Genomic DNA, 17,017 nt, shown 5'->3' on the forward strand with positions numbered 1-17,017 from the left:
GTAGTATAATATTCATTTACAATTGTCATGGATTCTCTATGTTGTTTTGACTGCAGCGACTCTCTGGCACGCAAGGGATTATGGGATACGTCAATAGGGCGAATTATGACCCCTTTAATTGATGACCCATTTTAATTTTTAGTGATGCCTGGGAAAATTTCTTTTAACGGGAAATATAAATAAATGCAAGTCCAATTAAAATACACTTATTTTTGCATGTATTTTTGGTATCATTGTTGTTATTTAAAGAGCCATACTGACAGTTTCGGTTTTTGCTTTTCTCCCTGGCATTAGAATCCGCTGTGTCCGTCGCCTTGACGACGTCGCACCGGCGTGTCCACGCGCGTGCAGTGTCATTCCCGTACACGCAGTCAGGTGTCGCGCTTCTATCACGTTACCGGCGCCGCCCGCCGTGAGCGCAGCAGCTCCCGCCCTCCTTCACTTTCATCGATGCGCCTGTTTGACTCCCGTGGATGAAACGTACCGGAGCAGATGACGTCACGTGTATGTGTGTGGGCGGGCGTGAAGGAAAACCAAATGTACGCGCGAGAGGAAAGAGGAGCAGAATTCGAATGGAAATCCTGTTTCGGGTGTAAAATCTGAGGACGAAAGTTAGTGAAGGCTTCGCAGCGAGCGGACGGACGTTCAGACGAGCGCGGCGCTCAGCTCGCTTCCTTCCTGGATGTGAAAATTACACAGAAGCGATTCGACGTTCGGCCAATGAACCTCCATTACAGGTAAAATTATTTGGCACATAACGTCAGACAAGTGCTCGAAAGTGTTTTTCTTTGGAAGAAACGTTTTTGTGTGGTTTGCTAACCGCGGAGGACGGAGAGACACTGCGGGCTAACTACAGCTGGATTATACTGGTGCCTCACAGCAGCGCGTCGCCCCGTGATGTGAATACTACCGCCCCTTTTAAGGCATTAAATATAATAATAAAACGTGCAGTATTCAGATTTATTCACAGTATTTTGTTATACGCTATGCTAGAGTTGCCGCCACCAGAAGGGCGTATATCAGCGCATTTGCTGGAAGATGCTGGTGCTGCAGCTGCTGCAGCAGCCCCACGCACACACACCGCCGTGGGGTGTGGCTTGCAAACCGGACACCCAGGCCGTCAGCAGTGTGTGGAAACGCGCTCTCACCGTCGTAATATCTAGTTTGACAGCTCATCGGAGAGTTGGCCAAGTCCTTCACAGGTCGCTGTTGTGTTCATTTGTCGTGGAGTCTGGTCTGTCATCACGCCTCTGGCGCTCCAGAGGCTCGTAAATCTCCCACAGCAGACAGACAGCACGTGTTGCATCCTCACGTGTTCCTCTTCGTAAAGCATTGTATGATGCACAACCCCTGGCAATAATTATGGAATCACCGGCCTCGGAGGATGTTCATTCAGTTGTTTAATTTTGTAGAAAAAAAAAAGCATTTTACAGACATGACACAAAACTAAACTCATTTCAAATGGCAACTTTCTGGCTTTAAGAAACACTATAAGAAATCAGGAAAAATATTTGTGGCAGTCAGTAACGGTTACTTTTTTAGACCAAGCAGAGGGAAAAAAATATGGACTCACTCAATTCTGAGGAATAAATTATGGAATCACCCTGTAAATTTTCATCCCCAAAACTTAACACCTGCATCAAATCAGATCTGCTTGTTAGTCTGCATCTAAAAAGGAGTGATCACACCTTGGAGAGCTGTTGCACCAAGTGGACTGACATGAATCATGGCTCCAACACGAGAGATGTCAATTGAAACAAAGGAGAGGTTTATCAAACTCTTAAAAGAGGGTTAATCATCACGCAATGTTGCAAAAGATGTTGGTTGTTCAGTCAGCTGTGTCTAAACTCTGGACCAAATACAAACAACATGGGAAGGTTGTTAAAGGCAAACATACTGGTAGACCAAGGAAGACATCAAAGCGTCAAGACAGAAAACTTAAGCAATATGTCTCAAAAATCGAAAATGCACAACAAAACAAATGAGGAACGAATGGGAGGAAACTGGAGTCAACGTCTGTGACTGAACTGTAAGAAACTGCCTAAAGGAAATGGGATTTACATACAGAAAAGATAAACGAAAGCCATCATTAACACCGAAACAGAAAAAACAAGGTTACAATGGGCTAAGGAAAAGCTATCGTGGACTGTGGATGACTGGATGAAAGTCATATTCAGTGATGAATCTCGAATCTGCATTGGGCAAGGTGATGATGCTGGAACTTTTGTTTGGTGCCGTTCCAATGAGAATTATAAAGATGACTGCCTGAAGAGAACATTTAAATTTCCACAGTCATTGATGATATGGGGCTGCATGTCGGGTAAAGGCACTGGGGAGATGGCTGTCATTACATCATCAATAAATGCACAAGTTTACGTTGATATTTTGGACACTTTTTTTTATCCCATCAATTGAAAGGATGTTTGAGGATGATGAAATCATTTTTCAAGATGATAATGCATCTTGCCATAGAGCAAAAACTGTGAAAACATTACTTGCAAAAAGACACATAGGGTCAATGTCATGGCCTGCAAGTAGTCCGGATCTTAATCCAATTGAAAATCTTTGGTGGAAGTTCAAGAAAATGGTCCATGACAAGGCTCCAACCTGCAAAGCTGAACTGGCAACAGCAATCAGAGAAAGTTGGAGCCAGATTGATGAAGAGTACTGTTTATCACTCATTAAGTCCATGCCTCAGACACTGCAAGCTGTTATAAAAGCCAGAGGTGGTACAACAAGATACTAGTGATGTGTTGGAGCGTTCTTTTGTTTTTCATGATTCCATAATTTGTTCCTCAGAATTGAATGATTCCATATTTTTTTCCCTCTGCTTGGTCTAAAAAGTAACCGTTACTGACTGCCACAATTTTTTTTTCCTGATTTCTTATAGTGTTTCTTAAAGCCAGAAAGTTGCCATTTGAAATGACTTTAGTTATGTGTCATGTCTGTGATCTGCTTGAACATCCTCCGAGGCCGGTGATTCCATAATTTTTGCCAGGGGTTGTAGAAATAATTATGCTGCACTTTAAGTGATCCCAAGTCCCATCTGTGCCGCCAAGAAATAAAATAGGGTCACTTTTTTTTTCAATGCTACTGTTAGAATACAGAATAGACTGCAATGCTTGATGGTGTGTGTGTGTGTGTGTGCGTGCATATAGACATTCTTGCTTCTGTCCCACATCCAGCAACTTCTCTGTAAAGCCGATGGATAGGGTATGCCAAGCTTATGTAACCCTACGTGGGAATACGCTAAGGGACGCAAAGTGGTCAGCGAAATGGATGCAAAAATGAAATGTTTAATTTTTGGCAAAGGCTATACGCCCAACTGTTGTGCAGATAAGTCATACATTGAACATTACACTCCCAGCCGTTGGGCAGATAAATATAATGTCTTATTCGCCCAACCGTGATCATGTATTTGACATGATTTGTGCATCTAAACTACGTTTTTTTACACCACTTTTTAAGGCTCTGTCGTGGCGTATGTTTGACACATTTAACAGCGTCGTGTTTAATTACTGCGAAAACACCGCAATGGATCAAAACAGACAAACTTCATAAGCATTTTTAACGGAAGCCTGTTAACGACGACGAAACAGTTTGTGATCAAAATGCTGCTTGTTGGCTGTAAGATGGTGTTAGTTTGACACAGTTCCCTGGGTGTGATGAGCCAAACAGAACCACTTTAGATCACAGCTCCTCTGCGGGCTGCGAACCCTCCCGCAGTCGGCGAAAAAATATCCGCCTTTTTCCCTCCCCCGTTGAAACCGGAAGTAAGCTTAGAAGCGCGCACATTGTTCAGTTGTGGTTGGGCGTATATGCTCGCGTATTTACTTTATTGAACCAATGGTTGGGCGTATAGCAACTCTGTAAATTTTTTCACTGACCTTTGGCGTAGGGCTCTGGACACAGATGTTCAATGCAACACTGCGCTACTGTATGCAAGTCTACGCAACACAAACTGTACACCAGAGGTCTCAAACTGATTCCAGAAAGGGCCAAGAGGGTGCAAGTTTTCTGTCCTTTCTGGAATCAGTTTGAGACCTCTTCTGTACACCATGCCTACGCAATTGTACACCACCCTATGCCAGTCCAGCGAAAAATCCTTTTCGGTTTTTTTTTTTTTAATCAGTACATACCTGCATTGTTAGAGTTTGTTCATCCCATTGGGCTCTATTATTGCTGCTGAACTTTGTTGGCAGTGAATCTTCAAAACCACAGAGGCAGCCCAAGCTTCCCCCTGCGCGCAACATTTTTTTTTCATGATGTGCAGCCTTTCCAGCATCCTTGATACACAGCACAGTGCAACTCTACACAGGCCCGGCGTGAAAAGGACTTATAACGGGAAGTGTTTTGAAGTGGTTGAAGTCTTTTATTGTGGGAAGTAAACAGCGGTTATGTGGTAATGGAGCTTTCTCAAGAAGGGCAGCTGTCAGGAGTGGAGTTCTTCAAGGAAGTACATTGGGTCCACTTTAAAGTATTGCAACATAAAGATTTATGTTGGTGACACCAAATTTATCATCGGGTGAACGTGATTGATATGGTCCACCACAGTATCCATGCTGTGTTTGATTAGTCAGTTAAATGGGAATTACTTTTCACCCTGAGAAAATGCTAGGTGTTGCATCTTGGTAAGCATAAGATTTATGATGCATGGGTTTAGGTGGTGGTAGCGACCTTGTAAAGGACCTTGGAGTACATGTTGATAATAGTCATTCATAACTCATTTCCATAAATTGTGTCTGTAGCAAATAGATTTCTAGTCATTATATGAAGGATTTTTAAAAAAATACATAATGGTATGAAGCCTTGGTCAGACCCAGTTTGGAATATGTGGTGTCCATTTGGAGTAAATATTACCTAGCAATAAAAGAAAAGTTGAGACTAGAAGGTGTGCAAAATGTTATTAATAAACTAGTGTCAGAAATCTCAGAACTAAATTATGAGGAGTGATTACGAATGTTGAAGATCCCCACACAAATGTTCAGAATGATGCAAGGATACATTATCCATGTGTATAAGTCTACACGAGTGGCTAGACTTCAGTAGTGTTAACGTGTTTCTAATAATCAAGGATTCAGACACATAAGAGCTTCTATTTAAAATACAAAAATGCAGAAGCAAAATGACGCAAAGGCAGTACTTCTCCCAAAGGTGAGTGAGTGAGTGAGTGGCTCCAATAATAAATGCATTCAAGTCGCAATTGGATAACTTTTGGGTTAAGACTGCTGTTCAGTTTCAAAGCACTGGCAGATGTATTTGAATTTTAAATGGGGTGGACAGCTGATAAGGACCAGGGAAATGTTCTCTGCGGTCCACAACATCGAAGCAGATATCTGTTTACCTTTTCTATATTACTGCATTTCAAATCCACATTATGTAATGTCACTTTCACCCTGACCTCAACGTGTCAGACTTCAGCATGTATGATAACATTATCTAGGCTGTTACTGGAGATATCAGATGCTGTCTGCAATTCCAGTATTTCTAGCTCCACATTCTCACTGGGTCAAATACAGATCCAGACTTTATCATATACCAGATGTTAGGGTGGCTGCCACTCAAGACTATTTTTCTATCAATTTAGTCTGTCAGCTACTTTACAGATTAGTCGACTAACTTTCCTCCAGTGGTTTCAATAGCTACTGTCTGATGTCACCATTGTCTGGCAACTTTACAAAATTCTGTGGTTACTTTTTCAGTTTTCCCACAGCACCTCTGGAGCAATGGGCATAAACATAGGAAACCAGCAGACGTGAGAATGATTTTTAAGGCAAAGTGCATTAATGTACTTAGAAACTGTGAGAAAAGTAGTAGCAAATAAATTTGGACATTGCATGACAGTGGGGCAATATATGGCCTGACCTGTTAGAACTAGCGTTACTTAGAGCAGTCAGTTTACTTCATGAGGCATATGGCTCATCCCAAGTAGTGGCAGCACTTGGCTCCTAAAAATGTTCTGACATTGACTAACAGTGTTTCAGATGAGCTGGTGTCAGCTACTGTAGTAATCATGGCTACCCTAACCTTAACTCCTAACACCAACCCTAACCTTAACCTGCTTTTTACCAGATCATTGTTCCTTTATTTCTTGCTTGCATTTTATTTATAATCTTCAATGTCATTTTGTGTTTTTTTGTTTGTTTTTCTCCAGCTAGTGGCAGTGAGATATCAATAGGCCCCCAAAGGTCTATAACTATTTGTAATAATTTCACTATTTTGAGGAAAACAATGCCAACTTGTTGTCGGTTCGAAGTTTAGATGAATACAGGTTAGCATCAGGAAGGACAACATCCTGGTGAAAAAAACCTTCGCCAAGGCCATAAATTGTGTAATCAGTCTATTCAAGTTAGGAAAGTGTTGTGGTATACTATGTGCCATATTTTCTGGAGTATAACTCACACCTGTTAAAAAAATACCTCTTGAAGAGTTAAAACCCATATACATATGTCACACTGGAGCATAAGTTATACCTTTATCTGTATTGTCAGCTCTTTAATTTGGGATTTTTGTGCATTGTTGAAATGTACATTTTATTATTGACATTTATTCTTTTATTATTAGTTTATTTTGTTTAGTCCTTTGATTCCTGGGAAAGCCCTTTGTTATTAATAATAAAGGATTATTCACTGAGCAAGTCAGGTTCATGCTTCATTTATTATATGGCTATTAAATATATATATCAGGTGTCGAAATACATTTTTAACCTACTTGCACTGGTGCTAGTAACAAAAAAAATTACTTGCACCAAAAAAAAGTTACTTGCACAACCAAAAGTCAGTCTTATATCAACCTTAAAACTCCTCCTCTGATGTGTCAGACTCTTAATTCCTCTCTGGGGAGAGATTGCCGCTGCACTGCTGCTCTCCCCTCAGTTTTTTTTTTTCAAGCGCGCGCACGAATGAATCGTCCATGAAGATTAATTTAGTTATTAACTACACAGATGTATAATAAAACAAATGGTGACTGGTTTATAACACAATTATGACAGAGTTTCAGGGGAGAGAGCGAGAGAGGAACTAAGGAGCCCTGGAAGTGTCATCGCAAAATGTTTTGCATGTGGAGAGAATGTGCGCTTGTTTTATTATATTGTGCGCTCATTTTATGATATTGTACGCACGTTGACTGTTAGTCAACAAACCAGCAGACAGTGTAATACATTTCCCCATTAGAAATGGATCTGATCAGGGTATGTCATCATGGTTTGGGCGCACAAGGACATACAGAGAACTCCAGCTGCCCAGCATGGCATCATCTGGAGTTTAAGCACATTAAAAAGGATGCTGAGGTCGAAGCATCGTGAGGATGACAATTTAGGTCATATTATGAAGTTCATTTTGAACGAAAGGAAAACATGCGCACGTTTTATTAATTCGAGGGCTCAATTAAAGGAAAACATGCACGAATTATCACGGCCAGGAAAATGTGCGCAAGTTTTATTAATTTGAGAGCCCGTTTTATTCATTCGTGTGCTCAGTTAAAGGAAAACATACACACAAATTATCATGGCCAGAAAAAAAAATCACTTTAAATGACGTCTCCTGGGTTCCGTAAAGGAACCGCAGCGGCAACCACTTTTTTTTCACGTGCGCGCACGAACTAATCATCTGTGACGATAATTTTTTTTAACTACACAGATGTATAATAAAACAAATGGTGACTGGTTTATAACATAATGATGACAGAGAGACAGAGGAGCTGCAGCCAGCCAGTTTTTTTTTTCTTTTCTTTGTTTACATGTGCGTGCGCGAACACAACAAATGGAGCACAGTAACTCGCTCCGTGTGTCTGAGTCATAAAACGCAGGGAAGACGAAGACAACACTTCGGGGAGGTGTGTCTTCGGGGAGACACACTTTAGGGGAGGTGATGGTCTAGTGGTTAAGGTGTTGGGCTTGAGTCCAGAAGATCATGGGTTCAAATCCCCGCCTGACTGGAAAATCACTAAGGGCCCTTGGGCAAGGCCTTTAATCCGCTATTGCTCCCGGTGTGTAGTGAGCGTCTTGTATGGCAGCACCCTGACATCGGGGTGAATGTGAGGCATAATTGTAAAGCGCTTTGAGCGTCTGATGCAGATGGAAAAGCACTATATAAATGCAGTCCATTTACAACACACTGGAAATTGTTTTTTTCCTTATTTATTCCTTTATTGGTTAATTTTACTGGTGCTTATAGTTGATAAAACTTGGATAAAGTTACTTGCACCAGTGCAAGTGGAGTATAAAATTACGTGTACCGCTCGAATAATATGTGCACAAACTAGCACATGCACGTACTATTTCGAACCCTGTTTTATATTTATTTATATATATATATATATATATATATATATATATATATATATATATACACACACACATACGTGAACTTACGGTATCATCTGAATATGAAAGCTGCTGATGGTTTTGGGCTCATAGTCAGACCCGTTTGCTTTCTTCACCTCTGTGAAGAGCTTGCTTAAAAGATGGTCAGATTAGCTGGTAAGCTTTCAATCTGTGTTTTTTCCGATGTTGTTTAGATATTTATGGAATATGTTCATGCCTGATTTGGCATTTCTTCTCGTGTTTTTAGCTTTCTGGTTTGTAACGAATGTGATACGTGATATGGACTGATTGTGATAGTAACGGTCTGATTTGGGAAAATATCAGACCGGAAATCAGCCAATCAGAGTGTGTTAGTGTCGTAGCCACATAATAATTCTAATAATTATTGTTATTAATAATATGGAATGTGTTATTTTCCAGTGTAAATAAGTCACAGGACCTCCCAAGCTATTAAAAAAACCCCTTGTGACTTATACTCCAAAAAATATTGTAAGTGACATGTGGGGGCCTCACTGAAGTATTGATGGATCCACATGTTGATTTGGCACAAGTTTTACACAGGATGCTCTTCCAAACTCCAAATGTACAAGGAGAGTTGGGCATGAGTGGTCTAATTGGGGACATTGTCAAACACTGTCTATTGCCAATTGCAATGAGTCTGTTGCTCGTTGGCCAACCCTTTTTAAATTTGATAAACAATTAGTGTACTTGTTGGTGGAATGTGACAGAACTACTTCATATCAATGCATCTGCTATTTTGAGGTTGTATATTTAAATGACAGAGGCAGTATGAATAATTAACGAGATTCCCCTAAATTTTGTGAAACTAGACAACACCATCATTATTCAAATAACTAGAAGCACTCGGAGAGCTCAAACCCCCGCCAAGGCCATAGGGTCATTGACGTCACATGGAATACCCTTTGGCAAAGAGACTTATTCCACGTCGTTTCATGATCTACTGTCATGTTTCAGATTCAGTGGTTAATCCTCTGGGGTCCGAGGGCATTTTTTGGACAGTTCCCTCGCCTGGGATAAATGTTTTATTATTGCTGTTAACAGCTCTCCCTGCATCCCACAATCAAGTTTTGTCTTTTTTTTCAGGATAACCTGTACTTTCAATATATATATATGCTATAGTTGTGTTTTATAAGTGTAATAAAGGTTTACAGTCAGAAATAAGAAAGGAAAAAGTAAAGCGGAAAATAATTTTGGTGGATGGTGGCTTGAAAATCCACGGAGTTAACTTTTCAGCAAAAAAAAAAAAAGTAAGTTTCTATCTCATATCATTAAAAAGTTATTTATAATTTAGTAAAGCTTGATCTCAGCTGTTGTATACAACGGCCTTGGCCCCAGAGGGTTAAACCCTTAGATCTTCAGCAGATGTATTTATAAAGAGAAACTGCATGAACTACATGTTTTTTTTTATCTTATAATAACAAGTTTATTCAATGAGGAGACACAAATGCTAAATTATTGTTGTGTCGTAACTTAATTTTTGTTCAGCCTTTGTGACCCGTCTTCATGAAGTTAGATGCAAAAATGTTGAAATTGGCCTATCCTGCAATGATAAAGAATCCTTAAAAAAATTACTGGATCCGGCTTGGGTTTCAGATCATTACCAAAATTTAATGACTTCTAAGTTAGGCCAAGATACACCCCTGGTAAAAAAAAATTTCATTGAAATCCGTTGAGGATTTTTTGAGTAATCCTGCTAACAATCCAACCAACCAACCAACCAACAAGCAAACGGACGCGACCGAAAACATATCCTCCTTGGCGGAGGTAATGAATGTTTCTGAGTTCAATGGAATGAATATTTAATGCGGTGATCATGTCAGAAATGAGTCCAGCTTTTCATTCTTTCGTCCTGCTAACAGCCTCCAGATAGTGCAGTGGATTTGTTTTTATGTGTGTGTTACAACAATTAGCAGCGTCAGTTAGCTTAATCAAATTATTTCTCGGTAGAGTCGTTGTCCCTCACGCGCGCATACACGTGCAACCTGATCGGCGCTTGTGCGTGCATGTACTACCAAAAAAAAACAAAAAACTTTGTACATCCTCAGTGCAATGAAAAAAAATCACATCAGAAATGAGTCCAGCTTTTCATTCCAACTTCCTGCCAACAGCCTCCAGACAGCACAGTGGATTTTTTTTGTTTGTGCTTGCATGCGCATGTTGTGTGGGTGTGCGTACATGAGCACGCATGCACAAGCGCACCTGGGCACGCGTACATGCACACACGTGTGTGAGCACGAGGATGTGCGCGCGTGCATGTGTGTGCAGAGTGTAGTGGTAGCAAACGTATGGAACCAAATTTGCACTCTAAAATGCAATGCAACACAAATGGAATGAATTAATTCATGTCATGTGACACACAACGCACCAATCAAATGACAAGGATCCACTCAGCCATTATATAAATCTAGCTAAAGCACTTCTAATATCACTTCTATCCCGTGACTGATGCACAAACGAGGAATTCAAAATTCTGTTTATGATCAAATCTGATAAACTGGCCAATTTTTTGGATCCAGATGTAGCCTAAATTTACATATGTGAAAAATTGTGTAACTGTTTATTTTCAGAAGACCTAGACTTGTGATGGACTTTCCCAATTTAAACTAAATATGAAAGCAGACTTTATCCAGTGGTCACAGCAGCAAGTTGCATTGAAAGTTTTGCTCTGTATTCAAAGGCAAATGTGGCTTGTCCCTTATTTTCAATAGCTGACTGGTGTGCAGTGCAGTCATAGAGAGATACAAGGTTAATCACATTAGCGACTGCTCTACCTTGTAATGCACACAGACAAGTGTGCATGTAGGGTTCCATGAAACGGCGTGCAGACAGATATTCATGTATAAGGCAAAGGAACACAATACTGATGATTTTGAGCAGCACGCTTTAAGTTTAGATCATGATCTAAACCCTGTGTATAAAAGTAGCAGTGGGTGTTTGTGTTGTCTGTATGTGTGTGTGACAAAGGCAAAGAAGGATGAGGGTGTAATTTATTTGAGGTTTCTTGAACACTGAGGTCAGAACTTCTCGTTAATTTTTTCCCTCCTTTTCCATGAGTTTTTGGCTGTGCTGCACTAAAGTTGCCCTTTAACTGAGTTACTGTCTTTTCCATGGGGTCTAGAGTCAGTCATAGATGGGCACAGTGTGGCCAATCCTTTTCAGTCAAGACTAAATTGCGTTCCATCTCTAATGTTGTGATGCAGTGATAAAGTACATGTGCCCACATAGTGTCCATATGAAAGCCTGTGAGTCATTAATGAGTATACAGTGCAGACTGGAGTCAGTCTTGTGGATTTTTAAGCCTCACATAAAAGTGAGGAGTCTTTGATCTCTTTCATGGTTTTATTGGACCTGAATGTCTCACTGAAATGCAAGCACATGTGGGGTCTGTTGAACATTGAAGAGGTCTATTTGTAAGCAGTAAGCTTCTTAATATTGTAATATGTTGTACTGAATTTGTAATACGTTTTTGCTCAAGGAAATTTATGAAGTGCATTATTAATAATAATGCAGCAGGGGTGGTGGCCAATTGGTTAGTGCACTTGATTTCATTGCGGAAGGTTCTTGGTTCAAACCCCACCCCTGCCACATTTCTCCATGTAATGTGGAGTTGCGCCAGGAAGGGCATCCAGCGTAAAACATGCCAGTTCAGCATGCAGCTCCACCTTGGATTTGCTGTGGCAACCCTGAGTACAAATAAGGGAGTAGTCGAAGGGACTTACTGTTATTAATAATAATGTGCTTCACAAATTTCCTTGAGCAAAATATATTTATCCTCCTGACTACCAGGGGATATATATATATATATATGTATATGTATATGTATGTATATGTATATGTATGTATGTATGTATATGTATGTATGTATATATATGTATATATATGTATCAATCAATTCAATCAATTTTTTTTTTATATAGCGCCAAATCACAACAAACAGTTGCCCCAAGGCGCTTTATATTGTAAGGCAAGGCCATACAATAATGATGTAAAACCCCAACGGTCAAAACGACCCCCTGTGAGCAAGCACTTGGCTACAGTGGGAAGGAAAAACTCCCTTTTAACGGAAGAAACCTCCAGCAGAACCAGGCTCAGGGAGGGGCAGTCTTCTGCTGGGACTGGTTGGGGCTGAGGGAGAGAACCAGGAAAAAGACATGCTGTGGAGGGGAGCAGAGATCGATCACTAATGATTAAATGCAGAGTGGTGCATACAGAGCAAAAAGAGAAAGAAACAGTGCATCATGGGAACCCCCCAGCATTCTACGTCTATAGCAGCATAACTAAGGGATGGTTCAGGGTCACCTGATCCAGCCCTAACTATAAGCTTTAGCAAAAAGGAAAGTTTTAAGCCTAATCTTAAAAGTAGAGAGGGTGTCTGTCTCTGTTGGGTATTTTCTCCTCCAAACATTCTTAAAACCTTTGATAAGACAAACAGAGTCAAGAAACACCAGTGAGACAGAAAGTCAAATTTTACGCGCGGAGTGCGGCCAGGCTGTACACCAAAGCTACACTAAAGTCTGGCCTGCGCTTCGCTCTTTTTATTAGTGAATCCCTCATCACATCATAAAACTTGTCCTAAGGGGGGGACAACGCGAGACAAGTTTCTTCCCGTAACATAAACACATACGTCAATAAGCGCAGCTGTAAGGAAAAACAGTTTCTTTCTTTACTCTTATCGTCGGAGGTCAGCACATCTCGTTCGTCTGTTGCAGTTATCAGCTGTTCTGCATCTGCCTGGAACACTAAGCATCACATCACAATCAGTCAAAATTCAACCTTCAGTTCTTTTACTCCCAGTCGTTAGCGGCTACGAAAACAAGTTGTGTAATAATAATAATAAGTACATCCAGCTCCAACAAGGTTGAATAACACGTACATTCTCGGGTTTAAGTGCAAACAGCACAACACCGTTCTCATCAGAAAGAAGACAAAAGGTACAAATGTTTAACAGTGATAACATATATATATATATATATATATAAAATCCTTAACATTTCCCACCTGTTTATCACCTGTTAAACATACAGTAGGCATCACCCAGCTTAGTTAGTTAGTTTATTAACTTAATCTATTCTGTCCACGTTTTTATTAATTGAACACCACCAACAGATGGAAGATTTGAATCCAGCTGCTATTTGATCAACCAGTTTATACTCGTCAGGCACTCCTCTGGGGACTCCTATTGCGTCAATATATGTTGGATTTCCTACTCCTTTCCAATCTCTTTTTACTCTATGTCTGGCTATGCCTTTCTGCCAATCCTCAGGAATAAGAGAGGCTGCATATGTCGTAACGTCTTCAGGGGTCATGGGTAACAATAATGATATTAATGCACAATAACCTGACACATTTCGTGGCAGTCTGTCAAAGATTCTGTTATCACCACACCACCACCATACATCACTCCTACCGACTGGTATAAATGAACCGTTTTTCTGTATTATTCGACTACACCACTTGTCTTATTACTTTTTCAGCTAAAGCTTCATAGGCTAAGAGTGTGTTAACTCATCACGTCAACAGTTCAAGCTTGAACTGGAGTTGTGAGCTTTTCAATATCATCATAATTCTCAGTACAGTCATTACAGTTTTCTCCACTAAGGTCTGACTGTTTCAATGCTTGATATTTTGGCATAGTTTGTTGGAAGGCCAGATTACACTGTACAAATGTATTTGACACCATTTTGCCAACCATTGTTTTGATATAAGGGATCACACAACACATGCAAAGTCCAATCAGAATTAGGACTATAATAACTGGTGTCACCATTTTCAATAGTAACTGCCAACATGGTCCTGAAGTCAACCAGGACCAGGGATTCCACCGGTTCACGGCTAGGGTGTCTTTATGCATTGCATCACGAAGTTTATTCAGCTCTTCCAATGCGTCCTGCATATCCACTGAATGAATGGAGTCTGGGATGAAAGTACAGCATGTTGTGTTCAGCAGAACACAAACTCCTCCCTGTGAACCAGTAAGCAAGTCTAAAACCATGCGATTTTGCATCACCATGGTACGTAAAGCATCTATTTCAGTGTTTTGAGCTGCTACTATTTTTTTTTTTAGTTACATTCATGAACAGACCCAATCGATAATTCAGAGTTTCAATCATTAATGAATTTTTTCCCACTCCTATCCAGGGGAACAATGAATGTGCTATTTTATCTCCTACAGACCACAATTTTTTGGTCCTTTAGTACATCCGAGCCCCACATGTGATTATGTGGTAACACATCTGGGTATATCAATCTCCTCCGTCTGGTGCTGCCATTCTTCTCTGTGGAGGTCCTACCACATATGTATGGTCAGTCACCTGGGTAGGTGCACACACACCACCCCAATTTGGTGGGAGACTCATGTACAGTCTGGAACCATAAAGCCAATAGATGTCATCATACACCGGAATACCATTTACAGGTGGTAGCAAAAACTTACTAACATAAGCACATGATTCATCCGTTCCCCATGGACAGGAGCCTGTATAATTACATCCCCGTCCAATGTGATGAAGATAAGTACCATCCACATATTATGTTTTGGTTAGGCTTAAATTATTTGATAAAACATACGTTTGGGTACACAGACGTTTCTTAATTTTACCTACATTTTTATTCCCTGTCCCGTAAAAGCAAATTGGGAATGGCCGTTGTGATGACAATTTAACATGATGATATTTTTGTGTTTCCCTTCAGTCTAGTCAATGGAGCAGCACTTGGGCACGCTTGTACGTCCTCTGTTGAAATCCCTATCATATAAGTGGTTGCACTGAGGCAAGTGGTGTTACATCTTATCAGATTTGCTGAGAACTGCTGCCCCCGAAATACAGTTTGATTATGCATCCGTATGATAAGACATTCTGTCACCCTAGCAGGGTACGGTTTAGCCGTCAGAGCTGGGTGTGTTGAGGATATAGGTATTTGCGAACAAACATAACAATTAGTAACGTAATTCCATAGCCAATAAATGAACATATCTGTACCACATATTAGTATGGTATATATGAGGGTGTCCATCTGTCTCATTCACATTATGAATAAACCTCTTCTGATGTTGCTTGCGTTGTTCTCTGGCTTGGTCCACAGTGAGCTGCAATTCTTGGGTCAACCACCAGGCCAGGAATCCGAGGAGCACGAAACACACTAAGATCACAACGCAACCGGCTGCCCTACCAACAGTCCGGCAGCGGCGGCGCTGAGCACGCCGCTCCGGGGTCTGCTGTAGTTCAGTCATGATTGCTAGGATACAGTGTTGTTAACCACCTCACCTAATAGTGCAAGGATCTCCCTGCTTCACTGGCATTGAGACAATCTATTGCTAATTAAATAGACTCCCTTTGTAGCCAGACTTCCCCTTCCACTGTGGAGGCCGCCAACACACGCTGTATCTTACAGTGATGTATCCACGTTGATCTCTCCGCTATCTTTACTGCAGTTGGTGTTGTTAACAGCACTTGGTATAGACCTTCCCAACGAGGACTGGACTCTGATGAACACCCAGTCTCCTGGCTAGACTACTGGAAGGCCGTCCTGTGGAAGATCAAAATTATTCGGCAGTAAATGTGTTTAAGTTATCTCTTTCTGTGTTAGTCTTTTTCATAAAATTTGCTAATGTTTGTTCCTCATCTGCTGTTTTAGTATCCATGTCAAAATTGGTAGACGATATGGTCGTCCATAAAGTATCTCAAATGGTGTTAACCCTGATGGTGTTGGTGTTATTCTCATATACAATTTTACTAGGTCCAACATTCAATCCAGGTTCGTTTTGTCTCTTCTGTACATTTCCTTAATCTTATTTTTATTGTGCCCTTTGTCCTTTCCACTAATCCGGCACTGTGTGGATGATAAGCACAATGATTTTTGAGATTGACCTGTAGCGCTTCTCCTACGTATTGCACTATTGTATTAACAAAATGCGCTCCATTATCTGAATAGACTGTTTCTGGTATTCCAAATCATGGAATGATGTCTTTGCACAATGCCTTAGCCACTGTAAGTGCACCTGCATGTTTTGTAGGGAACAATTCTACCCATTTTGAGAAGGCATCAATTATGACTAAACAAAATTCCTTCCCTTCATGTTTACTCAGCTGTATATAATCCATATGAATCACTTGAAAGGGATATTGCATATGCATCGAACCCATAAAGACAAAAAATAGATTGCAATTGCGATATCATACCCCCTGATGAGACATGCGTCACGCCATGGCTCATAATAGCTGCCCATTTAAACATATTTTTTGGCAATATGGGTTTCTTTTGTGGTCATATCCGGAGGGGTGTCATATAGGAGAAAAATAGAAAGAGCTGTTGCCGCCTTTGCGGTTTTGTCAGCAACGTCATTTCCTTTTGAAACACTGTCAGAGCCTTTGGTGTGAGCCGCACATTTGCATATAGCAATTTGGTTAGGCAATTTCACAGCTTTCATTAGTGCAGTTAGGAGAGTGGCATGAGTCACTGGCTTTCCAGATGATGTCACCATTCCACGCTCTTCCCACAGTTTTGCAAACACATGCACTGTGCTAAAAGCGTACTGGCTGTCTGTATAAATTGTTACAGCCGTACCTTTAAACAGATAGCAAGCTGCAGTTAAAGCAACTAATTCAGCTGCTTGTGCCGAAAATGAGGATGGCAATGAAGCAGAATCCAATACTTCTGAATTTGTGACAACAGCAT

The 17,017-nt window shown here is 40.6% G+C and overlaps 1 protein-coding gene across 2 annotated transcripts in view; it reads left to right on the forward strand.

Moving 5' to 3' along the window:
- The first annotated feature begins 476 nt into the window (after positions 1-476).
- jakmip1 (janus kinase and microtubule interacting protein 1) overlaps positions 477-17,017 on the forward strand; it is a 132,670-nt gene continuing 116,129 nt past the window's right edge. For both annotated transcript variants that reach the window (XM_034181046.1, XM_034181047.1), the window contains exon 1: positions 477-737. The gene's annotated coding sequence lies outside the window, so the exon portion shown is untranslated. The remainder of the gene's footprint in view (positions 738-17,017) is intronic.

This window comes from Thalassophryne amazonica, chromosome 11, assembly GCF_902500255.1.
Source record: "Thalassophryne amazonica chromosome 11, fThaAma1.1, whole genome shotgun sequence".
Classification (NCBI taxonomy): Eukaryota; Metazoa; Chordata; class Actinopteri; order Batrachoidiformes; family Batrachoididae; genus Thalassophryne; species Thalassophryne amazonica.